The sequence below is a fragment of the Xiphias gladius genome, chromosome 13, assembly GCF_016859285.1.
Source record: "Xiphias gladius isolate SHS-SW01 ecotype Sanya breed wild chromosome 13, ASM1685928v1, whole genome shotgun sequence".
NCBI classification, from domain to species: Eukaryota; Metazoa; Chordata; class Actinopteri; order Istiophoriformes; family Xiphiidae; genus Xiphias; species Xiphias gladius.
The window spans coordinates 7674885-7686899 of NC_053412.1; the positions used below are offsets into that span (position 1 = coordinate 7674885).

General features: G+C 41.5%; 1 protein-coding gene across 3 annotated transcripts in view; it reads right to left on the reverse strand.

The window, feature by feature from the left end:
• Window positions 1-12015, reverse strand: part of raph1b (Ras association (RalGDS/AF-6) and pleckstrin homology domains 1b) — a 41887-nt gene that overhangs the window by 21342 nt on the left and 8530 nt on the right. Inside the window, exons 1-2 of one of the 3 annotated variants that reach the window (XM_040141935.1) lie at window positions 8274-8385; window positions 8097-8174 (exon numbers count right to left, since the gene is read on the reverse strand). The exons of 1 other annotated variant lie outside the window; for it this stretch is intronic. The gene's annotated coding sequence lies outside the window, so the exon portion shown is untranslated. Of the gene's footprint in view, window positions 1-8096; window positions 8175-8273; window positions 8386-12015 lie in introns of those variants that run through there. One more of the 3 variants, XM_040141934.1, reaches the window with a different exon arrangement.

A 12015-nucleotide genomic window follows, 5' to 3' on the forward strand; every position in this document is an offset into this window, starting at 1 on the left:
AGATTAAACTAAAAATTAAATCATACAATGTTAATTCCCTTAGGGAAACATGTCCTTTGCATTTGATCTCTCCTAAATGTTTAGGACCAACTCCAGTTCTGAGGCCAGTGTCCGGGTCAAGGGTAATGGCCAGCATGTTCCTGACATGCATGTCTTTGGTGTGGGGAAAAAAAAAAAAAAAAATGGAGCATCCAGAGGAAATCCATGAGAACACAGGGAGATTATACAGACTCCACAAAAGAAAACAGTCCCAGCTGGGGGACTTTCAACCTCCCTTCCTTCTTGGGACAGAAATGAGAAAAAGGACGAGGGGAAGAGATAAAAAGCTGCCAGAGAGAAAGAAAGTCACACAAGTAATTGGGTGTGGCAAAGAGAACGGGAGAGTACAACATGACATCATAGGTCAGATTAGGTCTTCATGGCTGGCTCCCTCTTAATTCAGTTTGCATGGACAGAGTATGGTATTGTTGTTCATTTGGTTCACATTACACTGCATCTGGGATGGACAAACTCAACTTTTACGATTCAGCACACTGGCTAGAGGAGCATTACTCAAGTTTCTGGTAGTTTTTAAGTCCCGTAACTCACTCACTTTATAGTCGTCATGACAGTGATGGGATAGTGGACTAACCAGGGCCTTACATTCCTGTAGATGATGCCCTTTTTCTTCATGTTCAAATCCTGTTTATTGGGCCGAATTTAATTGCTTCTTATGAAAATGAATAAAACAGCTAATTGAATCCATACGATCTTAAAAAAAAAAAAAAAAAAAAAAAAAAAAAAATACAAGAGCAAAGGAAAACAGCCTTCCACTGACACTTTCAGTGCCACTTGCTCTGTTCCCAGTTGGTATTCAAATGCTGCATTGCTCGTGACATTTGAGTTACAAATAAATCCTTTCATATTTCAATCACACAGGAAATAGGAGGGCTGGGATGTGGAATATGACCTTAGCTGTGTAAACACTATTCTGGCCAGATACTCCTGCTGCTGATGACTGAGTGGATGTTTCCATCAAGCACTTCTAAATAGCCTATTTTTGGATCAAATACTGCACCTTACCATATTGCGTGTGTGTGTGTTAGTTTTATAATGCTGCAATGAGAACTAATGAAAACCGGGCATCAGTCCTTTGGCTCTCATCATTTCCTCCTCGGAAAAACAGTGAATTACACACAAAGCTCGAAAGCCACCTTGTTCTCGCAGCCCTCTCCTTCTTCCTTCAAATCATCTTTTTAAAAAAAAAAAAAAAAAAAAAAAAAAAAAACTTCTGACAATTCTGAAAATTTCTGACACATCTCTTCTAAAATATTCTCAACATCATCATACCAAACTAAGCCAAAGTTTACAAAAAAGACAGGAAATTACTGGGCCTGGGGCAAGAAAACAAGATGGCAATTATAGAAATTCACTGAATGTTAAGAGGCATGAATACAGTGCTGCACTGCAAATAGAGAGTGAGAATTCTTAAGAGTTTATCAGGACACAAATGCTCACACTGACATGAGTCTCCGGGGGGCAGATGCAGACAAAGCTCAAACAGAGGGAACAAGTAAAACATTTAGTGTACCCATGCCTAAGAATAGCTCCATACACAGGCGGGACAGCCTTGCTACAACGTGTGCCCCCATGCGCCAAATACTGCTGACTGATCCTGGGGGAAATTGTGTGTGAGAAAAAGCGAGAGGGAACGGTGAATGGGCTCGATTTTGAGAAGAAGTGGGGTTATTATGCATGTTTGAATGGCCGTTCATTTTTCAATGTACTTCACACTGTGAGTGGGAAACCATGAGGCACGTCCCAGCTATATGACTTCTTTCAACAGTAAATCTGCTGTATGCCCCTGTACTGCTGCATATAAAGATTCAGTATGTAAATACAAACATATTAACAAATACTTTCATGTCAATTCCCTGGTGAATAACATCCTTGTTAAAAATCTAGTTGTGGTAAGCCTAGTTGTTCCTGAAACTCCAGCCAATTTGAAAACTATTAATGATTTCAATTCAAATAAACTGAATGTATGTTTTTTTTATATAATATTCTGATATATCTTAATCTTCCAGGTTGGCTTTTTAAACCACCCCTTAAGATAACATAAATTAGCAACTTTGAAATAATGTATGATCTAAGATATATGACCAATACTCAACTCAACATCTGCTGCACTTTTAAATACATAAAACACATGCATTTCGACTCTTTTCTCCTTCTGGCTTCCTTTCTTTGTCTCTTTCTCATGTCAACCGCTTAACTGGTGCAAACTGTGTTTTTTGCCCGACAGGCTTTGACACTTCTTACACATACATGTGTGTAACTGTCACCTTAGCCCGTATGGCCTTGAATATTCAAGCTCTAAAACACAGCGAAATGCCAAGTGTCAGGATATCATAATGACATCCTGTGTCATACCGAAGCCGTTATATATATGACTTGTGATCTTGTTTTGGGTTAGACAGTCAAATGAAGGCGTCCGTCACGTATGAACAAAGCCTTTATTGCTGCTCTCATATGCTTGGTTTCAATGCCTTTGAGACATAAAACAGATTCAATCTCATTGTAAATGTGTGAGCATGTAATAATGGTTATTTCTAGGCCCACGTTTTCAGCACAGTCTGTGGTTGTTTGCTCATTTCCGTTCCCGTCCCCCCTTTCTTCCCTTCCCTTCCCTTGCCTTGCCTTTTTTCCTGGTCAACTCCCTTCATATACAGACGTTACATCAGGAGAGGAGCGAGAGAGACCAGAAACCAATGTCACTGTATCACATGGACATATGCAAGTTATAAGAGGAAACTGGCTATGAGCTGTGGCTAGGAGGGCCACTAAAAAGAAGTCTTTGAACAAGGGAGCAGCTATTCGGCTAGCATCCAAAGTCCGACTGGGTGTGGTTGGCTCGTCAACCTCAACTGACCTGTAATGGCCATGGACATCTGACGCTAAAAATGACATAATACTCTGTGTGTGTGCGTCCTCTATGAATGAGACATGTTGGGTGGATGCAGCCTTAAAGGTTAAAGAAACAACCTTGTAACAAGATGATCACAGGTTCGAATTTGGGACGGGGACATACGACAAAAAATGCTTATGTGCTTTTTCCTAATGCACTTAAACCTCCTATTATGATGTTATTTAATGATGCCGATGTTTATTGTACTTTTTCATAATGAGCTCTTTTACTTTTACCCATTTTCCCTCAACCTTTTTAATTAAGAGTTCGTGGCAATATGACAGATGTTCGAATGAAAACATAACACTTTGAAATGAGACACTTAGAAAACAAATAGAAATAGACAATAGAAAAAATAGTGAGTCTGGCTCTATAATTCATCAAATTCTGACATGTACCATTGATGTTTTAGCTTTTTCTGCTTTATGACTCAAGTGCGGGAGAAAAACACGCCACCAAACAACGAAAACGGTCCACAAATAACTAACAGCTGTCTTTAATATTGTTGACATTTTTAGGGTGGTTTTGCACTTAAACCACAAGCTCTCTCAGATTCTATGCGTTTGCTCAGAATCTAATGATAGAGTTTGAAATCGGCAGCTACAGGATACAAATATGCTGTATAAATGTTTGAATTGAAAGTATGTCCTTTTCTCTAAGAAGGTTGACGTGCACCATTTTGAAGAGGTAAGTACATTCTAGTTACAGCAAATATCAAATATCAGTAGATTGGTCACTAACACTGTAATTCAAATAGTTTTTTGTTAAAACGGCGGTGCAAAGCGGCTGTCAGTCATGTAAAATAATAAAAATCAAAATAAAAGTCATACCCTAACAGAAGTGGGCCTTGTTCACGATGACATCTGTAAAATATTTAATGTAATAAAAATATCATATCATGATATCAACAATATTGAAATGTGATGACATGTACATTATGATACGTTCAAGCAAGCATGGCCTCAACATTAAAGGGACACTGCTGCCGGCTCTACTGCGTGGGGATTAGTCAGCACTCCAGGACCAGGAACAGCTAAACTATCTTCTGCAGACTACTATGCCACGACCATGGACATGTGTTCTATGTTGCTGCAATTAATCACAGAATTTTTTTGGTATTTTTACTATATTCTCATGAATATGGTTATTGAAAAAAATATCCGTATCATGATATTATTTAATATAGTCGACCCCTTTACACAAAGCAGATAGCTTAAATGTAAATGTGCATTCATGTCAATGCAATTCCGTCCTATAAAATTCAAACGCAAAACAGAACTTGACAAATGTCACATAGAAGAGCAGAGAGCTTTAAGGGGAAGACTGATTGGGGAGGAGAGATGAGATGGGTAAGAGGCCAGCGACGAAGCGGCGGGAGTGATGGATGGAATGATGGATAGGTACAATAATGGAGCAAGGGAGCTGGCTATTAGGTTGTGAATAAAAGGGGAGGACAACAGCTCTAGTGTCATTAGTCAAGCACGACCGACAGCCGGCAACCAGAGGAGGAACTTGTACACAAACACACACACATATGGATCCGCAAACACATACAAACTCACTCAGGCAGAGCGTGACACAGTGAGCCACCCTGGCTTATACAGCCAATTAGGAAGGAGGGGGAGAGAAAGCGATGGGGGACAGAGAGAGGAGAGAGATGAGGAGGATGTCAGAGGCGAACAGATGGAGAGGGAGACGGGGGGAGGAAAAAAAACAAACCGCGAGACGAAGAGCAGGAGTAACTGAGACGAGGGGAGAGAGGCAGTGTGAAAATGCATGGTCACACTGGTGGGCGGTAGGTGAGCGGCCTCAACAGCTCACCAATGTCACAGCGAGCCAAACTTCAGCCGCCCTGCATCAATTCCAGCAGGCACTTCCTTGGCAACACACACGCACATCTCCACCTTGACGTGCTCCGCGGATAGACATGGAGCTATCACAAGGCTTCAGTGTGAGCTTGGCCTAGATCCTCAGTAATAACTGACATATTGATGTGATACTTCCACATCCCAGGCCCGCAGGGTGTCCATCTGCTTGTTCATATAGCCACAGAGCATCCTGCTGATGTTTGCCTTGATTTCCATCATCTCCGTAAAAAGGGAAAAAAATAGAAGAGGTGGTTCATGGGCTAAAAATCAAGCAGCACACATGTGGGTAAGACTCTGGCCTGCCACACACTCTCGCCCATTCTCCGTTGCACACCAACAGACAGAGGATGTGTGAGCTTCACTGCAGGGAAACAGTCCAAATGTGAAATCAATAGTCTTGTCCCTGCCCTCAGGAGATCGGGTTACATCCACACACACAGACATATATATATATTATATATACACACACCCACACAGGGGCTCAGGTGGTTTGCTGCATGCATCTCTCTCTCTCTCTCTCTCTCTCTCTCTCTCTCTCTCTCAAACATGATGCAGTACTGCAGCAGCAGATAACAGAGGCTGGATGCTGAGAGGAATTAGCCAAACATGAAAAACATGCACTGTTTAAAAATGACGAGAGACCTAATGCTCTTGTAAAACAAAGAAAAAGAGCTGACATGGAGTGAAGTAAATCTTCAACTCATGGTTCAGTTCTGTGGAATTGCCGCTCCGTAACACAAGCCCTTATTTTGTGTCTGGTTACGTATAAATGTGTAGCTCCCAAATATTAAGAGCCATAACTATATTTAGGTAAATGGCTTGTAGCTGCATCTAGGACACCAGATAAAAAAAAAAAAAAAACATGTAGTAGCCAAGTATCCTTCAAGAATTCTTCAGCATCAATGTCACTTGGAAATTCCAGATTGTTCATCTTTTAAAAGTATCTTTCACTCTTGACTGGAAATCTAAGCATTTTACAGGCTTGTCTAAGTAAATTCACCCTAATGGAAATTTTCAATTCCTCTGCTCTAGATAAATAAAATCATTTTGGTGCCAACAGATATAATTTTTCATCCTTTTTTGCTTGCTCTAGCAGAGCCGGAGGTTTACATCTGCCAGCTGTTAGAGAATACAAAGCACAGTAGGTATAACATACTGAACAAGCAACATATGCCAAAACACACACGCGCGCGCGCGCACACACACGGATGGATAACCCGTGCATGAACAACACATTCCTACTGCAACAGGCCAGCCATGTGCAATGTGTTGTACCTAAAGGCAAAAAGAAACATATATACGTCTGCACACATGCCACTAGCAGCTGGGCATGGCTTCCTCTGTTAGTTTACTGTGTTTCTCATCTCCCCCTTTGCTCAGCCCTTCACCTCATAACCCCTGCAGCTGAACACCGACTGGCTACTGCTGAAAAGCTTCTTGTTATCTGGACGTGAAGCGAACGCCCAAGTGTGTATTTGTGTGTCTCATCGGACAGACACAAAAAAATGTGCTAGCCTGTTTCCTGCCCCACCACCTCCAGCATTCCGGCTGTGCCAATACTGCAATCTTTTCAAATGTGGAATGTACACGTACACAAACACACACACACACACACACACACACACACACAAAAAACACGCGCAAGCAAACATACACTTTATCTCCCAACGGTCTTTGTGGTTACAATTTGTATTTCTTCAGGGAGGGGAGATCCATGACGCGGGGGAGATCATTTCAAGGACAGTCTGTTTTAAGAATACCCAATGCATGAATGAAATGGTTGCCATGACAACCACATCACAGAACAACGACATGTTAACCATGGTGTTGCAAGTTTGACGTACATGTTGAAGAATATTGACAGCTGAGTGTCAAAGTCAGTGAGCATCTCTGCATGACAGACTCCCCTTAAACCACATGACACTGACATACTCAGAGTCACCCGCCAACACACAGCTATAAACCTTAAAAAATCTCTGACACGTAAGCATCCCTACTTCCTGAAACAGTTTAAACCCAGGAGGAGCAGGCTTCCGCCTCTCAGGCTCAGGCTCCGTCACTGTTGGGGTCCGAGTTTAAAATCCAGCTTCCTTCCACCTCATCTCTGCTCGGCTCTTTACACATTATGGGTTTGTTTTCCAAAACGCAAATAATCCTGTACGAGTCTGGGCTGTTGTCCGTTCACATTTCCCCCCCATTAATATTTTCTAGACATTTATCATTTTTAAATACTTTGACAAGATGTGTATTTCCTAACTGGAGAGCGAAGGTTTATAATTTAATAAACATAAATAGGAACACTGTATTCATTCCTGTTGTCTGAGTTTTACTTCTATTATGTTATATTCTGGGTCTTGTGTTTTCTGTTGTTCTGCCCCGGGGAAGTTATGTACGCCATAAAACCGTATAGCCGTAATGATGCACTTTTTCTATTTTCTCAATTGTGAGTTGAAAATAAAATTATTGGTTTCAAATCCGACAGTGACTAAGGTTACTGAAAACAGACAGGAAAATTCTAGCTGCTCCAAAAATAGATTTCCTTGCCATGCCAGTAACTGATCTGAAAATGTGTACATTATGCAATTATTTTATCTCTGAAAAAAAAAAGAAAAGAAAAAGGAAGTCAGCATCTCTTATACACATATGAATGGAAACTTTGAGGCTCAGGTTTTCAAACTCAATGCAGATCTGCTATATTGAGAGAATAAAGGAAGGAGCATCTCTTGGAAACAGACCACAGCCATGGTTCACCCTCACATGGTTCCACTTTACTAAGGATTTATCTCCTTCTGTGAAGAAGACTCCGCTGATGAGATCCTCACAGGCTTGACTCCTCTTTCATTTGGCTTTGATTTACAAGGCCATCTAAATGAGGTTTTGGTGGGGCGGTGAAGCCTCCCTCTCTACACTCCCCCGGCTCTGAATTTACCTCTTTTTGCAAAAAAACAACAAACACATGGATCCACACTGTCAACTGGGGATTCCACTTTCTGAAAAATTTAAAGCAGCGCGATGACAAATGATAGCTGGTTTGAGCACATGATGCCTCAGACATGCATGAAACCGCCATTTGAGACCACCTCATATATAACATCCCTTGCAACTTCCTACTGCAGCAACGGGTGTCAGAATAATAATCTCTGTGGCATTTGTGCAAGGAAGGCTGAGTTTTGCAAAGCTTACAGAAATGCTGTCTTTCCTTTTTGCTATGCTCAGAATTTATTACCCACAGAAAGCAGCAATGGCACCATTTAGTCACTCTGTTTTACAGGAACTCTTACCTCTGAAGTGGCTTTGTGTCCTTCCTATTGAGGTTAAAGATCAGACGAAACCAATGCTCCACTCTGTGATTTTAACCCCTAGAAACAAGAGAGAAAAGAAGAACAAAATCTATCAGATATGATTTGGTATCAATCTTTGTGGCTGTAGTAGCAAAACACAATCCCTGATTTGGTCACCTCATCTAAGGCCATTAGTCAGTGAAATCCCAAACTTATGGTTCGACAGTGTTTGCTCTGACTGCACTGCAGGGGCATTCAGAGAGTTGGCAGCCGGCAGCTGGAGGAGAGCAGACTGATTTCACTGTCACAAGAACGCAGAGGATTAACTACGGAGGGTGCTTGAGCGAGAGACTTAACTAAGAACAGACAAAATGACACGCACAGCCAGAAAGACACTGATCACACAGCCCTGAAAGCAATCAAGCGCGGTTCTCCCTTCATTATTACCGCGAGATTAAGAATGTGACATTTGAGCTTTGGAGTCTTTCAGAACCACACATGAAAACACACAAAGACACACACAGCTAACTTAGTAAGCATGGTAACCACCACATGCTAATAGTTTCACAACATGAGTCAGAGTAGAAACTCAAACATTGTCAAACCCAATTTACTTGCTTTTTGACTGTCGGTTTCCACCGGCTCTCAACATTACTAACCAACATTAAACATTTCGGCAAATCATCAACTCATCCGCATCAGTGCTGACTCACACCAGCCTAACTTTATTTTATCTAACACAATCTGGGTGTTGAATCATATTCTGGCATGAAATATAATTTAGGCATGTCAGGTTATAACATGCTGAGTTGGCCGGGAAATACCAGTGCTATTATTTGGTCATGTTGTGTGTGAGAGGTAGGCAGTTGATGTTGTGGCTAACTACTTGGAAGCTATTCCCGCTGGCCTCAGCTGTTCCTTCATTTTCTACACACCAACTGTTGTTCGGCCACAGCATGTGGCCCCTTATCCTGGCAAAAAGTTTGCAAGTGTGTGTTTTCATAGCAAACAGACGTCTTGTAACAGGGAGAGGGTGTTAGAAAGAGCACGAGTTTGTGCATGTGTTTGCGCACATGCACGTCATCCATACATGTGTGTTTAAAACACAATTGGCTGCCTGAATTACAGGTCATCCCCCCGCCTCCCCCAACGCCATCACCTCACCATCCCTCTAGTGTAATTTGCACACAGTTAACGTGTGATATCACTCAGTCAACACAAGGCCATAGAACAGGTGTTGCCGTGACACATGGGTCTGTGCAGCTGCAGGGAACACAGTTGCACCAGTCACAACAGCACAGAGGCCGGCAGGCAGCTGCTCTGGCGTTGAAAACAAAGGCAGGCCTGCAACACATGCAAAGATAAACACAACCAACGTATGATCAATGGTTGTACAAGGAAGGAGAGGACAACAAAATGTAATTTTTAAAGAATGACAGCAAACAATATCAGACATGATTTGCACTTTCCTCTTCAGTTTCCCCTCCAAATTCTGTAATAAAATGCAGAAAGTATGTCCAGTCAAAATGTTGTCAGCGTGTCAAACCATTTGGTGCATTTTTTCATGTGTTACCTGAAACAATACACTTACACAGAAGTGAGTCTATCAAGGGTTGGGTTACAAAAACATGCCAATGCTGATGGCCAAAACTGGCATTATTGCTTTTTGGAATATTCAGAGCTGATTTTTTTTTCTGCTGCATCATTACAGTACTGGCACACAACTTTCATGGGTATGAAAAGTTTAAATGCTCAGATACATACACAGCACATCTGCGTTTATCGAACTTGTGCAATAAGGTATGTAGAGCAGCATGACCTGGGAACAATATCTTCCCTTGTGACTCAATGCTGAGGCGACTACAAAAACACACAACTGCCCAAGAAGGTGCCCTGTGTATCCTTCCATGTACAACAGTTTCAACAGACTTTTTATGTGGCCTAGATTGGTGCCCCACTTCAACAACAGACTAAGGGGAAACACAGGGACCTATGTAGTGGATACAGGTGTGTCCTTGTACACCCACACTCTCCCCCATTAACAGCAAACCTTTGGGGGTGGCTCATTTCCTTTCAGGGCAGGAAGTGGGAAGGAAGGCAGGGCACTGAGCGAGCAGGGGCGATGATGATGTCACAGCAGGAAAAGAAAGACAGGATTGTTGTAGGGGAAGCACAGCAAATGAGTATGCAGGAAATCAGGCAGAGCTCAGTGCACAATATATTTGTACAGTGCATGTTGGTATAACAGACTTGTTATAACCAGACATTAAAGAAAGGCAAAAATGACACACAGGCAACTACACAGGGTCGTCACTCAGGATGACATACTACATTAAACGGGCAGATCAGTGCACATTATTCCCCTTAGGCATCTGTGTCGGACCCATTCAAAGAGAGGGTAATATACCCCTCCTACTGATCTTCAACGATGTTATTCATTCACAAGGATTCTAATTTTGGAAAGATTATACTGTAATCCTCTATTTGCCTTTTTGCCTTAAGCACAATCAGAAAAACGTTTATTTTAAATGATAGCTATCATCAAACCAGCAGCATCTGTTATAAGGGAGGAATAGTCAACACCGGATACAAAACAGCATTAACGTAAGCGGTTAAAAAATGCAGTGTACTACATGTAAGATTCTGATTTTCTAGCTTAGACATAATGATGCCAAACCTGACATACTGGACAGGTGTTGCCAGGTGTTGTTATACGGACATAAATAAATGGACTGATATTGGCCATTGATGTGCCCAATTCATGTAAAAAAAAATTTCTTAGTCATTCTGACTATGGGTCATGCTAACTTTGCACCCCCCCACCTCGGTTGTAGAGATCCCTATGCTGTTAGGTACATTAGCTAATCCAGGCGGCTACTTTGAGTGTTTACTATGTTTTGGACTTTGTGACAAGCATTTGAAGTGACTGACATATAATTTAGGTTTATCTGGAAAGCTTTAAAAGGCTTGCACATTACCAATAGTCAAAAGGGCCGCAATTATGAGAGTAACACCCGGGCTAAAAAATACCAGGATTTCCCTTTAAATATGATCTAAAACTGCTGGCATAAGTGTTCTTTTGTGTCCTTTGATACAAAACGGTCACTGACCTCCCTTTAGGAAAGGACAGAGAGAAAGATTTATTTATTTTTGAATCAGATTGAAATTTTTTTTAAAAAGGAGCTGTATGTTGTGTCCTTTCAGTATATACAATACAAGAAGATGCACTAATTCCCAAAGCTGTCATTTTGAACTTGTGTCAGTTAGGAGGATCACCTGCTTTGATAAAATAACACGAATCACTTACAATAGAAAACAATCAAATACAATAACAGTACAAACAATGGCCTTAAAATAACATAGTTAAAAAAAACATCTTTTAACATAACCATCCAGGGTTGTAGCAGTGGATTGGTGATATTGTAAAGATCATACTAATACTGTAAGATCGTAATAACATAGAACCATATTACTAACCCTGTAAACAGAGAAGAAAGTCTGCTCTTAACCATACCAGCACAAAAAAAAGCAGAAACACCATGTCACAGTGACGCAACAGATGCAACAGATTAATGATGAAAGATGCATTCCTCTCATTCTTGCGTTGCATGACACGCTAGCTTCTGGAAATGTGATGTATGTTGTGCTCTGTCAAGCATCACGAGGCAAAGACCGTTCAGTGTGATACTCTGGTAGTGAAAACACAAAACAGATTCACTCCCTAAATTCACCACTGACCTGTGTAACACTGGCTCGACCCCTGGAGATTTATTGATCAGAAACGCCCAACAGCATCTTAATCTGGTTTCAGAGCAAGACGAGGCCCTTAGCAGTGACCCCGAGTGTTCTTGGAAGGGCATCGAGGTAAACCATCAGTCAGCTAACTGATGGTTCAGTACAAAGCCGATCCTCACTGGGA